Source organism: Pecten maximus, chromosome 15 (assembly GCF_902652985.1).
Source record: "Pecten maximus chromosome 15, xPecMax1.1, whole genome shotgun sequence".
Lineage (NCBI taxonomy): Eukaryota > Metazoa > Mollusca > Bivalvia > Pectinida > Pectinidae > Pecten > Pecten maximus.
The window spans coordinates 2,785,931-2,803,484 of NC_047029.1; positions in this window are offsets into that span (position 1 = coordinate 2,785,931).

The window sequence follows — 17,554 nt, forward strand, 5'->3', positions numbered from 1 at the left end:
ACGTGCCAGGTTTTTGAGATGGAGGAAGGCCGGAATACCCGGAGAAAAACTACCAGCCTACGATCAGTACCTGGCAACTGCCCCACATGGGTTACGGGGTTTCGAACTCGCGACCCAGAGGTGGAGGGCTAGTTTGAGTTGTATTAGTCGATCAGTATGAGGTATTTGTGTATATGTTGGAAATTTACATGAAATAATTATGACAAAGCAATGAAATGGCTATTCCATTAGAAATTATATTGCCCAATATTTTGCATAAAATCTAAAAAGGGAGCTTTCCAGTTCTGGATGTGGTGGTACGCTGTATTTAGGCTGTCTAATGGCTGGGGGTATTTCCCACCAATTTTGCCTGTGTCCAACCTTACCACCGGAAAGATTTTGTAATACTAACAATAGTTTCAAAAGTCAATAGAAAGTGCTCTTAAAAAGTACTTCAGTACTTTTTCAGAATATCCCTTTAAGTTTAGAATGGATAACTTTTTTTTTCTTTTGTATGTATTAATATTTAAAAAAAATAAAATCGAATCTATATTATATACTGTTGTATTAAAAGTATAATCTTGATAAAATTACATATATTTATGTATAAATCAAAAGTTCATGATATTTGAAATTCATAAAAATGATTGATTTAATATAGATGTTGTTAATTGTCGGAGCTTTTCGTCGAGCTTTTCATACATATGTTATGACTTTGTAACCTGGTCTGACCCTGTTATGTAGCCTATTCTGTCTAAGTAACCTGTTTTGACTAAGTAACCTGTTTTGACTAAGTAACCTATTTTGACTAAGTAACCAATTTTGACTATGTTTCATATACCGTCTGTTCTTTTACAGACACAACATTTTCTGCTGCTATGTAGCACTCTATGCTTTTGCTTATTATGCTTCCATGATAACAGAATTCTATACAGCCAAAAATAATTAATGAAGTACATGTTTACAGTGACTCATGCTGAGCATTGACAAAGTAATTGTCAATTTTTCCAGGCAATCCATACCCCTTTAAGACACAAACACACATTCTCTTGATAACATTGAAAAACCACTGTTTTAGATTGTCCCAGCTCAGGATTAAATTACAGAATTAACAGTTATCTCAATTTCAAATAATTGTATCTTAAATGCAAATCAGTAACTTGAATGTAAAAGATCATATATTATACCCATTTGGCCAGAAGCAGGGAAAGGCGGGTCAAGATAGAAAAATTAATATTTTAAATGACGCACACGTACAAAAATTATGAATTAATGATATTATGATAATTTAGGATGTATTGTAGTAATATCTGATTACTATGAAGGTAAATCTTGATCCCATATTATTTAGTCATACATACTAAGTGTATGTATATGTCTACTTGACTAGTAATGATCCCCAGTGGAACTTATCACGAAAGTTCGTAAGTGGAACAGTTACGATTATCGTATGTGAAACCATTATAAGTGTTTTTCACGAAAATACTCGTAAGATTATTTTTACTCTTACGATAATTCTTAAGTTTTAAACTTACAAACTTTTGTGAAAAAATCCACAGGTCTTTACCACTTTATAAACAAAGTTCTGGTCAAATCCACCTTACATAACAAATTGAATTGATGTCAAATTTGATTGGTTTTTACCTGCACTGCTTTGTTGCCAAATTCTTGTGATATAAGGAAAACTGTTGAATATAACCTGTTGTGTAGGAGCACTATGTTTAATTGTACTTTTGTTAAAGCTATAGAATATTTGCCAAATATCAAAAAACAAAAATCTTAATATTAATAACCATCTCATTATGATGATTTAAAGCAACTAGGTTGTTAAATATGAGTTAACCATCGATTGTGAAATGCTTCTTTGCTGTTTAGGTAAAAGATGGTAGATTTTCTGTTAGGAGTGCTGCTGTGATAGAGTTAACCATCGATTGTGAAACGCTTCTTTGCTGTTTAGCAAAAGATGGTAGATTTTCTGTTAGGAGTTCTCCTGTGATAGATGGAGGTGAGGAAAACACATTTAGGATGTTTTTTTAAATAATTTTTACTAATCTTATGCATATTCAAACAGTAAATATATTTCCACTTGCTAGACAACTGGTTACAATTTGTAACATTCCTTGTATGAATTTCTGGTCCCTACTGAAAATTATTTTACATTCCGACTACGCATAATTATCCCTTAATATCGGAGAGACACTGCCATAAATTACAGAACAAAACGTGTAAAAATGATATCTACAGCAATAGTGTATAATTTAGCCAATATTGAATTCTTATATAATTCCAATCACCGATATGTGTGATCACAGCTTCCATACACAGCAATATTTTGTTATTGTAGAGAAAAATACTGTTTTATTTTAGGAGATAAATGCTCCTGTTCCAGAATTTGACATTGTAATCATTGGATTTGTAAGTGTCATTACCCTTGTAGAGATCACCTTGGTACAAACTATCTCTGAATTATTATAGTCACTTTTGTAGCAGTATATTACATTAACACTCTCATATTTCAACCAATCTGTGTTAATGTAGCTGTACAGCTTTCTGTAACGAGATTTAGTGTTCAGCTGTCAAATGTATTGAGATTTTATATGGATACTGTTGGTCACTTATTTTAATTTGTGTGTCTGACATATCTTATTATGATTTATATTACCGTATTTATCTGCAAATAAAAAGCCCTGCCCACAAATAAGCCCCCTCCTCCCTTTCACGCTTCATTTTTACAGAATCATCGATTTTGAAATAAATAAGCCCTCCCCAAAATTAAATACTGAACATATGGGAAGTGGGTGATAAGATGTCCGTGTGAAAAGTTCGGTGTGGTTCAGTGTTACCCAGCTGATGGATTCCACAAGGAAATATTGAACTTGTACACAAGGGTAGGGGCTTATTTGATGATAAATATGGTACTAATCTTTTACACCAGGGCGGGGGCTTGTTTGAGGATAGATACAGTACTAAACTTTTACACCAGGGCGGGGGCTTGTTTGAGGATAGATACAGTACTAAACTTTTACACCAGGGCGGGGGCTTGGTTGAGGATATATATGGTACTAAACTTTTACACCAGGGTAGGGGCTTATTTGATGATAAATATGGTATTACTTTAGTTGGGGATGCAGCATTCCATTCAGATTCCTATTTGAATTAAACATTCCATCTCAGCACAATACGTGATTAATAATTTTAAAATAATGTCAAAGAATTTCAAATCATTCCATGATACATATTCCAGTACAAACAAGTGGTTGTAAGCCAATAATGCATGTTTTTTAAGAATTATGTGAAATATTGAAATATGTTTTTATATGAAACTTTTATTTGAACAAATATATGTGTTCCTATGTAATAGTAGAAATGAAATGTACATTATAAAACAATACATATGATGATGTCAAAATATTAGCTATTTGGAATAAGTGATTTATGATTATACAATTCACAATTCCATCAAAATTACAACCTAATGAAATATGAATATCCAGCATTGTTTATGTTAGGAATGCATGTACAGTCCATCTCCAAAACCCACGGGGTTCTTCTCTCAGCATATCCTCTTAACACCTTTGTAATATATTGATGTAGAGGAACTGGACTGGGCTGAATGCCATTAGCCGGGTAACTTGTTAGAGCATCTAGAGTTCAGAGGTCCCGGGTTTGAGTCCGGTCTGGTCACTACGTTGTCCCTCTCCTGTTACATCTGGCACCCAAATAAATACCCACAGAGGTAATATAGGGTATCGTGTGTGTCTTCGGGGTCGACGACTTTGTTGAAGGAGGGAGGAATGTAGTGGAACTGGACTGGGCTGATGAAGGAGGGAGGAATGTAGTAGAACTGGACTGGGCTGAACGCTTGTGGCCAAGTAGCTGAGGTTAGAGTCTAGAGTTTGGAGGTCCTGGTTCGAGTCCCAGTTTGGGAGTTTCATTTTTCCTCTCCTGATACATTGACAAGTCAATTTGCAAGTATGCTGCAAGTTTCGAAAACGTTTATGATATTTAATTATTTGTTGTGTTAAATTGTTAATTTTCGCTTACACTATGTCTATGAAAAGGGAAACCTTGGAAATTGAAGATAGGTAACTGTTAACGAAAATGCTCGTGTCTATACCAATGAGATTTGATATTGATATTAATCCAGAGCTGAAAGTACTTTGTGTTGTAAACATACAAGGGCTGTGGAAAGATAGCATCATTAATTCATATTCCAACATTCAGGTTATATTTTTCTTCCCAATAAAACTGAGTTTTATGGTATTATTGATATATAATGGTTTTGAATACTTAAATTAGAAGTACATTAAAATGTACTTTTATATTTAAGATTCAATACTGACTTGATTTACAGCAGGAATAAGTGCTCTAAAGTTATACAATATAATCACAGACGGTGTGTGTCTCTGTGCAGGAGTACGACACACAGAACTGTCGTAACTCTACCTGTTTATACAGACAATGAATTCTCTTATTTAGTCATAAAAAATGGCTTTGCCAACTCTTTGAGGTGGTAAGCATATCTAGTTAGTGATAAAAAAGGCCTGTCTGACCCGACGGGGCTGGAACAGACGTTCGGCAGTCTGTTTACTATACCACCCTCTGTACTGGGTCTGTATAGAGACAATAGTTACAGGACGTCTACCACACAATCTGAGTACTATGTTACAAGTCAGATTATCAGATCCCAGTACTTAACTGTCATTTGACACCAATTAAATTAGTTTAAATGTTCTGCTGGCCCAGAATTAATTGAAATATCACATGACATTTTATCAGTAAAGGTTTTAAGCTGAATGAGTTTAAATCTATACATGAGCACGCCTGATTGGTTTTTCACGCCGATACATCTGCCTGTTGATCACTCAATGACAATTGTCTGTGTCGCTTCCTTTGTTTGTGACAGAGTTATCTGACCTTAGTTCTGACGGTCACAGATAACATGTCAGTTTTGAATTAACAGAGCACCTGACAATCTTCCATGTACGGTTAATTAGGAATGTACAATAGGTACATGCACATAAAATCAGAGTAACATAATGATTTTTTTACCTCGTTAAAAATCCATTAAGTCTGTCATTAAACATACGTTTTTGCCTCAGAATGTTACTTGCTTTAGAAAATCAGCGTTTAGAATAAAGGAAAGTCAATATGTGATGAGCTTTCTTGTATGTTTACAATACAAAGTCAAACTTTATTAAATCAAGAAAAATTCCCGCCACTAACCAATTTTAAATCCCTTATTGCAATAATCATTGACAATTCAGTACACATTATAATTGTTGTTTTTATTCTACCGAAAATCTAATTTGGGAATGAAAGTTGTTTGAACAATATTTTGTTATGTATGGATCATTGTTATGTGAACTAGAAAAAATACCCCACTAACCCTGAATGCTGAAGTCACTTGACAGTACATGTGTGCAAGATGGCAGTTTTTCAGTATATACTGTGTGTATTTTTTCTTTCCTTCACATTTATTTTTAGTGTCACCAATTTCAAGCCTGCTGAAAATATTCACATTTTCAGGTCACCTGATTATGAGATGAAGTGTTAAGTGATCTATTGCGATCGTCTTTTGTCCATCGTCGTGTGTCGTCTGTTTGTAAACAAATTACACTTTTAACTTCATCTCAATAACCAAGAGGCCCAGGGTCATGATATTGTGCCAGGAACATACTGGATGAAGTGCTAAAAGGTTGTTCAAATTAATGACCTTGACCAACTTGGTCACAGAGGTCAAATGTTATGAAATCTTTTGATAAAATCTTCTCAGTAACCAAGAGGCCCAGTGACATGATATTGGGTCAGTATAATACTGGGATAAAGCACTTAAACCAAGATTGTTAAATGAATGAACTTGACTTACTTTCAAGGTCACATTGGTTAAATGTGTCAAAATTTAAAAACAACTTCTTATCAGTGCTCTTGGTGGTCAGATGTGTTAAGTTTTTAAGAACATAAAAATCAACTACCAGTATATACAATGTATGTCATATCTCAGGTGACTGTTAAAGGACCATGGACCTTCTGTTGTAGATGTATAAACATTTTCAGTGCTTCGTAATATTGAATATTATATGATATACATGTATAGACACCAAAAACATCTCCAGAAAGTCTGTGTGTGACAGCTACTGTTTGTGAACACTTGTTGGTGTAAATAATATATTGCTGTGTAATTTGTCCATTTGAAATTTTATTTTTACCAAAAATACTTGCACAAATTATGTGAGTTTTTTTATGATATATTATATTCATATGATGCACATCCTTCACCACGCACAAATCATTCATACTCTGTAATTACCATTGTCAGTGCAGCTTTATAAAGAGATTATAACCATTGTACTTTAGACTACAGCAAAACCTTCATACTTAAAATGAGTATTTCCTTAAAATGTATTTCTTGTTTTAAATACATGTGTATGTTATTTTAATGTAATTTTTAGGTCACCTGAGACGAAGTCTCACGTGACCTATTCTAATCGCCTTTTGTCCGTCGTCTCGCATCGTGCGTCGTGCGTCCGTAAACTTTTTACATTTTCGACTTCTTCTCCAAAACCACTTAACCAAATTCAATGAAATTTGGCAGAAAGTTTCTATGGCTGAAGGTCAACCAAAATTGTGAATTATATGGTCCCCACCCCCCAGGGGCCTGAGGGGTGGGGCCAAAAAGGGTCAAATTGACTAAAACTTCAAAAATCTTCTTCTCTTCTCTCAGATATGGTGGAGTCAAACACTCTTTATAGATGAAAGGGTCTTGTAGTGCTTTACCAAAATTGTGAATTGCATGACCCTGGGGTCTCACGTTTGCCCCTGGGGAGGGGGTAAACTTTACTATAGTTTATATAGGGAAATCACATTTTTGACTATTATTTGTTGGATTTGTATTGGAATTCATTCTAACTTGTATCAAATTATCAGCATGGGATGACACTTTGATGGTATGTACATGTTGGCCCTAGTTGACCCCCAGGGGCTGGTGGGCGGGGCCAAAAAGGGTCAAATTGACTAAAATTTCAAAAATCTTCTTCTTTACTCTCAGATATGGTAGAATCAAATACTCTTTATAGATGGAAGGGTCTTAAGGTGCTTTACCAAAATTGTGAATTTCATGACCCTGGGGTCTCACGTTTGCCCCTGGGGAGGGGGTAAACTTTACTATAGTTTATATAGGGAAATCACATTTTTGACTATTATTTGTTGGATTTCTATTAGAATTCATTCTAACTTGGCTCAATTTATCAGCATGGGATTACACTTTGATGGTATGTACATGTTGGCCCTAGTTGACCCCCAGGGGCTGGTGGGCGGGGCCAAAAAGGGTCAAATTGACTGAAATTTCAAAAATCTTCTTCTCTACTCTCAGATATGTTAGAATCAAATACTCTACATAGATGGAAGGCTCTTCAGGTGCTTTACCAAAATTGTGAATTTCATGACCCTGGGGTCTCACGTTTGCCCCTGGGTAGGGGGTAAACTTTACTATAGTTTATATAGGGAAATCACATTTTTGACTATTATTTGTTGGATTTGTATTGGAATTCATTCTAACTTGGTTCAAATTATCAGCATGGGATGACACTTTGATGGTATGTACATGTTGGCCCTAGTTGACCCCCAGGGGCTGGTGGGCGGGGCCAAAAAGGGTCAAATTGACTAAAATTTCAAAAATCTTCATCCCTACTCAGATATGGTAGAATCAAATACTGTTCATAGATGGAAGGGTCTTAAGATGCTTTACCAAAATTGTGAATTTCATGACCCTGGGGTCTCACGTTTGCCCCTGGGGAGGGGGTATAGGGAAATCACATTTTTGACTATTATTTGTTGTATTTCTATTGGAATTCATTCTAACTTGGTTCAAATTATCAGCATGGGATTACAGTTTGATGTTATGTACATGTTGGCCCTGGTTGACCCCCAGGGGCTGGTGGGCGGGGCCAAAAAGGGTCAAATTGACTAAAATTTCAAAAATCTTCTTATCTACTATATGTTAGAATCATAAATACTCTTCATAGACTGACCCCATTAGGACTGATGGGTGGGGCCAAAAAGGATCAATTTAGTTGACCGAAATATTTCAAATCTCAGGTGACCGTTAAGGCCCTTTGGGCCTCTTGTTTAGTTATCTCCAAGGTTTTTTTTTGATATTATGAATATCTGAATTATGGAATGGAGGTTTTTTATTTATGTTAATATTTGTTATGGAAAATTAATATTAAATGCCAATTATCTTGGGACTAGGACGGTACAGAAACTGTTTTAAGTGTTTAGCCTGTATGTATAAATGTCAGTGTATTGACATCTAAGTTACCAAAACATTTTCAGATTATAACGATATGAATAAGTATGTTCAACACGATTACATTTTGAATTGTAGAATATTGATGGCCTAAATCGTAAAGATTTAATTTGGGATAACTCCAACAAAAAATGTATAGTCCCTTCACCTCAATATCTATAACACATGCTCCTCACTAAATAGGGAGGTACTGTAAATATACCCAAAATACCACCTGCCCACTATACATCAGTGTACATAATACACAAATATTTACTGTATGACAAAGGCATATGGTATCTACAGCGTAGGTCAGGAGATCGTACTGCCTACAGCGTAGGTCGACAGATCGTACTGCCTGCAGCGTAGGTCGACAGATCGTACTGCCTACAGCGTAGGTCAGGAGATCATACTGCCTACAGCGTAGGTCAACTGATCGTACTGTCTACAGCGTAGGTCGACTGATCGTACTGCCTACAGCGTTGGTCGACAGAGTTTGTACTGCCTACAGTGTTGGTTGACATAGATCATACTGCAAACAGCAATGGTAGAGAGATCATACTGCCTACAGCAATGGTAGAGAGATCATACTGCCTACAGCAATGGTAGAGAGATTGTGCTGCCTACAGCGTAGTTCATACCTCTGCAAGGTAAAGAAGATATGCTGATGTGTGTATAACATAATATTATAATCATAAGGTAATTAAGTTGATTAAACCTTGTCCCTGAGGTGTCAGGTTACTGTAGGACATGATGGCCTACAATGTTAACACAGTTCTATAATTCTGGTACTTGGATAGGACTGAAATTGGCTATATTAGTGCCTTTTTACACTGGCTGTGAATGCCATTAAACACATTATATAATAGATGTTAGCTAGCTGTAACACTGGCTGTGACATTCACTGTGTACGGACCCCTGTTTACATGGCTGTGAATGCCCTGTATCACATTATATCATGATGATGGCTGTGTATCGCCTTTTGTTTTGTATGTGTTTTTGTTGTAAGATGGTTGTGAGTACCAAAACTGCTTTATCTGGAATAAAGATAAAATGAAACCACTTCTCAGCTTGTTATATATGGTCATAGCTCTGTGTCAAGTCTTTTAAACTTTATTAGGTCACCTGAGCGAAGCTCAATGACCTTTTCCAATCCAGCTTTGTCCGTCGTCATTCATAGTCTGTCGTTAGTGAAAATTTTCACATTTTCGACCTTTTCTCAAAAACTCCTGTTACAGGTGTGGGTATATATAATCCAATGCCACTTTGTTGTTCATGGTAGTTTTATTATCCATTAATAAAACCCTACAATTACAAGAAATACTAATCATACACACATACATACTAAACTACAACTCACCCCACATATCATGCGGAGGTTTCCGGAACATTATTCATTACCACCAACCAGATTCACAAGTAATCACCAGCTGTAATCAATGAATAATCTGGTCTAATATATATACAAATAAAAAGGTCATATACAAAATATATTGTATTATGATACCTATCAATTCCAATTAAACATACATGAAGCACATAACTTCTGACAAAGTACCAGATATGCTTTCTACACAGATCTTTTCAAAATACTTATTAAAACACAATATTACATGTTGTTTTATAATACAACATTAATATATACTTAGTTACAAAATAGTATCAAATGAAAGTAAAAACTCACCAGATCTTCAATATAATTTAGGCTCTGACTTCTACAGATTGTTTTCAGCTAGAGCGCCAGAAGAGAAGTGATTTGAAATACTAAGAGGATTAAAAACATGCAATACAGGTAAAAACTGTCCAATGAAATTGTCCATGTCAGGTCACATGTCATACATACTCACATTCCTTTCATTCCTATTAAGGTTTCTCACACCAAACAAATACCAACAGTACATTAAAGATGCACACTCCATGAAATATAACATACAATGATTTTACATAAAATATAACCCTGTGACACACTCCCCCTCACAGATGAATGACCTCCGTGTCATTGTTGTGACGGAGATATCAATGTTACACACCTACAAGAAAATGGATAAAAACAACATACATGTACTACTAAAATAACAAATAAAACATCATGTTGACCCACTTACAATGGTCAAAAGAGAATCCAATATTCTCTCTGGCATTCTGTCCAGATTCCCTTCCTTGGCCAATTCCTGCAGGTAGCTTGCCCTTGACATCCAATCTGGTGTCACTGGGGTCTGGCGCATAGCAAATTCACCCGAGGTTTGCCAAGTCGGGGGTTGATGTCTTCTGATAGTTTTCCTGGGAACAGGTACTGGTCTCTCATGATCAGGTCCTCGGTGCTTGGCACTGACAGGTGCCACTTCCTCCCCCTCCGAAGAGTTGAGGACCCTCCTGGGCGACATCTGGTGATCCTCTGCAGTAGAGTTCTGATCGTCATCAGCACCACTGCCACCCTCAGTTTCATCTGGCAATGGGTCGTCATCCACGTCAGAAGAAACTCCAGTGTCCATGCCAACGTCTCTAGCCCCCTCAGCACTGGATGAAGTGCTAACTAGATCAACTGCTGGACCATGATCATCTCCATTGATGACTACCTTCTCCACGGTATCCCTAGATCTGTTCCGTCTGAGTCTTGGCTTCGGAATCACAGGATCAGGGTCCACATCCCCGCTCTCCTGAGAGAATAACTCCCCTACTGGTAGTAGCAGGTTCCTGTGGAGCTTCCTGGTACGACCTGTTCCTGTTTCCGGCCTGACAGTGAATACCGGGATTTCGTTGTTCTCCTGTTTTTCCACTACATACACTGTATCTTCCCATTTGTTGTCAAGCTTATGCTTTCCTTCATGTACCAGCTTCTTAACCAACACCCTATCACCACACAATATGCTTGAACCGCGTATCCGTCTGTCATAGTTTTCCTTTTGTCTCCCCCGAGCTTTATCTGCACTCCTTGTGGCAACATCATAAGCAGACTTTAGTCTGGTTCGCAGCTCATCCACATACTTACACGGGCTTGAACTCTTCTCCTTTCTCTCAATCCCAAAAGCTAAGTCCACTGGTAACCGTGGCCTCCTCCCAAACATAAGGTAGAATGGACTATAGCCAGTCTGTTCATGCCGTGTACTGTTGTAAGCATGTACCAAGGGTCCTACATGTTTCTTCCAATCACCCTTCAGGTCCGGATCCAATGTTCCCAACATGTTCAGTACAGTTCTATTGAACCGTTCACACATCCCATTGCAGCTCGGATGGTAGGGTGAAGTCCTTGATTTCCTGATTCCTGCAACATGGCACAGCTCATGGATCAATTTTCCATCAAAGTTTGGTCCCTGGTCTGAATGAAGCCTAACAGGAAAACCATAATGAAGGAAGAAGTTGTTGTATAACACTTCCGCTGTTGTCCTGGCTGTCATATTCCTGGTAGGGTAGGCCTGGGCGTACCGCGTAAAATGATCCGTAAGTATCAGTAAATGTTGAAATCCACCCTTGGACATCTCTAGTGTCAGAAAATCAACACAAACCAATTCAAGAGGTTGAGAGGTCCTGATGTTGACTAAAGGTGCTCTCTGAGTTGTAGGAGTTTTCCTCAAAGTACAACGCTGACAGTTAGAAACCCAGTCCTCGACATCCCTGGTCATTCCAGGCCAATAGAATCGCTCCTGGACCAATGAAAGGGTACGGTCTCTCCCTGGATGTCCTACGTCATCATGCAAGTATTGCAGAGTACACTTCATCATAGATGTAGGTAAAACCAGTTGTCGAATCTTCTGAGTATGCTTAAGTGTCTCTCTGTACAAAACACTGTTGTCTAGAGTGAGACGACTGAAGTTACGCAGGAGCATTTGCTGCTTCGGACTCAAATTCTGTCTACTGGGTTTCTTCCCTTCTCTAACAGCATGGATGAATGGCTGTAGTACTGGATCCCTTGACTGTACACGTCTCCAATCCCTATTGGACATCTGCTCCAAGTCACAAAGATCATCATCCCATGTATCAGCTGTTGACAGAATATCAGCTCGTCCATCTCCCTGCAAACTTCCACATATGGCCTTGACCGACTCCGTATCCAACTCCTCAGGCAGACGAGACAAAGCATCAGCGTCTGTGTTGGTACGACCTGGTGTGTACCTAATCGTGAAGTTGTAGTTAGATAGAGCCGCTAACCATCGGTGTCCTGTGGCATCCAGTTTAGCTGTAGTCAAGACATACGTTAAGGGATTGTTATCTGTTAAGACAGAAAACGTTGTTCCGTACAGGTAATCAGAGAATTTGTCAGTTATAGCCCACTTCAACGCAAGAAATTCCAGTTTATGAGCAGGGTATCTTCTTTCTGCCTTGTTTAAACCTCTACTTGCATAACTGATAACCTTCTTCTTTCCATCCTGAGTCTGGTATAGTATTGCCCCGAGTCCTCGTCCACTAGCATCGGTATGCAGCTCAAAGGGTAAAGTCAGATCTGGATATCCCAGTACAGGAGGTGTAGTAAGTATTTCCTTGAGCCTGTCAAAAGCTTCCTGCTGTTCTTTACCCCATGTCCAATCAATCGGAATTGATTTCTTGCTAGGTTTTATCTTCTTCTTTACTGTAGGTGGGAGCAGGTCATTCAATGGCTTAGCGATAGTAGAAAAATTCTTAACAAATTTCCTATAGTATCCTGCAAAGCCAAGGAATTTGCGAAGTTCATCTGGACTCTCCGGTGGTTTCCATTCCGCAATCTTTGATATCTTGTCAGGGTCAGCTTCCACACCATCTTCAGAGACAATAAAACCTAAATATTTCACCCTTGACTGGAACAGTGAACACTTCTTCGGCGATAGCTTTATCCCGCTCTCCCTCAGCCGCTGAAATACCAGTGCCAGGCGATCCATATGTGTGTCAACATCCTTTGAAAAGATAATCAAATCATCCAGATATATAAAACATATAGATCCAATATAGTCTCATAAACAGTCTTCCATTAATCTCTGGTAAGTAGCCGGAGCGTTCACAAGTCCAAATGGCATTCCGTTATATTCCCATAGTCCCAAAGGTCCAACAGTAAATGCTGTCCTCTGTTTGTGCTCCTCCGTTACTTCCACCTGATGGTATCCACTCTTCATATCTAGAACTTTTGATGATATTTTGCAGAAGCCTTCCATGGCTGATAGTCTACTAAAATTGTAAATTATAAGGTCACTACCCCTAAGGGGACTGAAAGGAGGGGCCAAAAGGGGTCAAATTGACTGATATATTCAAAAATCTTTTTCTCAAGACCCAGATATGGCAGAATGAATTACTCTTGATGGATGGAAGGCTCTGAAGGTACTTTATCAGAATTGTAAATTTCACATTTCACAGTCCTCATGTTTCACATCCCCCCTTTGCAAAAGTTACGCAAAAAGTTGACCTTGACCATCAAAGCTCAATGTCACATTATTCAAATGAGCAACCATCAGATCGATAACATATCTGAGATCATTTCCTTGATGTAAATTCCATTTTTTTGGTAAAATTGACTGGAATCTCAAAAACTTCTCAAGACCCAGATTTGGTGGAATAAAATAATCTTCATCGATGGAAAGATTTTAAGGTGATTTATCAAAATTGTAAATTTCATGGCCCTTAGGTTTCGTGTTTCTCCCTGGAGAGTTGCTAACTTCTCCATAGTTTAGTAGGAAAATCACATTTTAATGGAAATGATTGAAATTGGTTAGAATTATGAGCAGGGGCAGAACTATGCTACTATTTAAACAGGAACTGTTAATTAATGTACATTGTAAATACATAGAAGATAGTTACATATTTAAGACTCAGGTGACCGTTAAAAGGTCCTTAGTTACATATTTAAGACTCAGGTGACCGTTAAAAGGTCCTTAGGCCTCTTGTTTATTTTACAACAGTTTAGAAACAAATACATTGTATAAACTAAATCATATTTTTTGGCCTGTATGGAAGCGCCCAGGGGTTTTACTGTGGGAGGAAACCAGAGAAAACTACGTGGTCGGACTACCCTGTGAAATGTCCTTACATATGTATCTGTACAAGTCTTTGGAAATAAGTGTGTAAACATGGATCTGAGGAACAGCAATGTTAACAGTATTTTGAAAAGGCTCAATCTAATTGAAATCTAGATGGTCATTCTTGCTACGTTTCATGAACATCTAACAACATCCCATAAGGGGTCACGTTCTGATGACCTTTGAGATGTGTGTATTTCACTTTCAGTGCGAATTGTCAATTTGTCGATGTCATAGAAAAAAAAACATTTCATCACAGCATGCATCTAAAGCAAACCATTTCGGCACAACATGTATATAGCTATATGCTATGTGGGACGAAATGACTTTTTGACAGATTAGGCAAATTATGCACTCTAGTCTTGCTAATTCGGGCATATAAAATTCACTTCCAAGATTCTGGAAGTAGTCATTTGATTGGCTAATCCAAAAGGTCATCAGAACATGACCCCTTATGGGATGTTGTTAGATGTTCATGTAACATAGTGAGAATGACCATCTAGATTTTAATTTGGAAAAGGCTCACTGTGATCGGACCATCATGGTTGCTATAATGGAGAGGAGAATTTAGGAATGGCGATGTACAATGGAGCATTCACCCATGATTGACATTGCTTAACTTTGGTAGATAGACACGACACTCATTCATACACCTAGCTATTGGACTATGCAACTGAAACGCCCATACCCATGAACCATCACATTTAGTACACCTGTTTGGACGAGATTGAGAACTTTCCCCAGAGTCCTTGTCACCACATCCAATAATTGTTGTGTCTTACTAAGAACTCAATACGATAGTAAAACGGACAACAAAAGTAAGGTTTTTAGACATTTTATTGATATAATTATCATCAATGCTTCACAATTATCCTGAAGATTTCAATGTTATCAACATTTCTATTTAAACTTTAATTGACATTTTAGTCTGAATGATTCCCTCTATCTGTATTAATATACTGCTAGTTGTCAATGTTTGTCTGTACTATTCTATCTGTCTGCCGTCTCTAGCAGTATATCAAAGCAGATACTAAATAGATAGAATCATTCGGAATCGGCCCCAATCGCAGTATATTAAAGCAGTATGTTACTAAATAGAATCATTCAGAATTGGCCACAATCGCAGAATATCAAAGCAGTTAGATCATCAATCATTCGGACTATATTTATTTCTGAACCGCTTTCAATTGTATGAAATATTTCCCCCTGATATTTATTTCAATATTTAAATCATTAAGAAACTTTTGAATCAACTTAAAAAATACTATATTTCCTTATACCTTTTCATGGCAATTCCAAGGGATTTTATTTATAATTTTTGAAGAATTTCCTCCTGACGGTATTTTTGAGATAAATCCTCAAACCTAATTTCAGAACAAAGATATATAAGTACAGTATATATATTCAATTCAACAAGCAATCATTAACAAATGACTTTGTCCACTACAAATTAGAAAACTGGAAAGGAATATTGTACTTGAAGCCTGTGGTCAAGATCAAGACTTGAAAACAGGACACAGTTTAACACAGTACCGCTGTATATGAAATGAGTCCAGAATAACCATGCTTGTTTGTAGAGGGTTTAAAATCTATGGATCAGCCAGAGTCATAAGAGGATGAGTGTCAAGGAGACATTAACAGCCAGGGTCATGTGGGGATGGGTGTCAAGGAGACTCCAACAGCCAGTGTCAAAGAAGATGAGTGTCAAGGAGACTCCAACAGCCAGTGTCATGTGAGGAAGAGTGTCAAGGAGACATTAACAGCCAGAGTCATATGGGGATAAGTGTCAAGGAGACACCAACAGCCAGTGTCAAAGAAGATGAGTGTCAAGGAGACACCAACAGCCAGGGTCATATGAGGAGGGTATCAAGGAGACACCAACAGCCAGGGTCATATGATGACAGGTGTCAAGGAGACACCAAAAGACAGTGTCATATTGGGATGAGCGTCAAGGAGACATTAACAGCCAGGGTCATGTGAGGATGAGTGTCAAGGAGACATTAACAGCCAGAGTCATATGGGGATGAGTGTCAAGGAGACACCAACAGCCAGGGTCATATGAGGAGGGTATCAAGGAGACACCAACAGCCAGGGTCATATGGGGATGAGTGTCAAGGAGACACCAAAAGACAGTGTCATATTGGGATGAGCATCAAGGAGACATTAACAGCCAGGGTCATGTAAGGATGAGCGTCAAGGAGACATTAACAGCCAGAGTCATATGAGGACTGGTGTCAAGGTGACACCAACTGCCAGGGTCATGTGAAGATGAGTGTCAAGGAGACACCAACAGCCAGGGTCATGAGAACCAATGTCAAGGTGACACCAACTGCCAGGGTCATATGAAGATGAGTATCAAGGAGACACCAACAGCCAGGTCATATATATGAGAAAGGGTGTCAAAGAAACAACACTAACTAGGTAACTGTAGACACAAGTATACTAACAAAATTTACTGTTCAGTATACACTAAAGTTATAAAACAAAGCACAATGCTCAATTGTACACACTGACCAAGTGTCCTGACTAAGAGGGTACCTACACACGAACCATTAAGACTTTCTGTATAAACAAACCAAGGTGTCAGTGGACATACAGCCCAAGACTGGCTTGCTCGTTTACACAATCATCATACTATGGCAACTATTTACAAAAATACATAAAATATATTTATCAATGGCTTGAAAATAATTATGATGTTTCTATATGAATTAGCCGTAAGACGGTTGCCAAAGCACGAGTACAAAATCAGTCCACAGAGACAATAACAATGTTTCCTTGAATCTCATTTAAAGGGTTTGACCGAGTATAACTCATCTATGTTCTTTCTACAGTAAAAACTTCAGTTTTCTGATCTTTCTATCTTAAAGTTTAATACTGTGATAGTAATATTAACCCTACAGTGAAAGTTAGTGTGAAAGTGAAATTTATAGTGAAGTAATTACTTTACAGGACAGTGGAAGTTACTGTGAAAGTGAAATTTATAGTGAAGTAATAACTTTACAGGACAGTGGAAGTTACTGTGAAAGTGAAATTTATAGTGAAGTAATTACTTTACAGGACAGTGGAAGTTACTGTGAAAGTGAAATTTATAGTGAAGTAATAACTTTACAGGACAGTGGAAGTTACTGTGAAAGTGAAATTTATAGTGAAGTAATTACTTTACAGGACAGTGAAAGTTAGTGTGAAAGTGAAATTTATAGTAAAGTAATAACTTTACAGGACAGTGAAAGTTGGTGTGAATGTGAAATTTAGTGAAAATTACCACACCATAGTGATAGTTACTGTAAAAGTAACTGTATGTGAACGT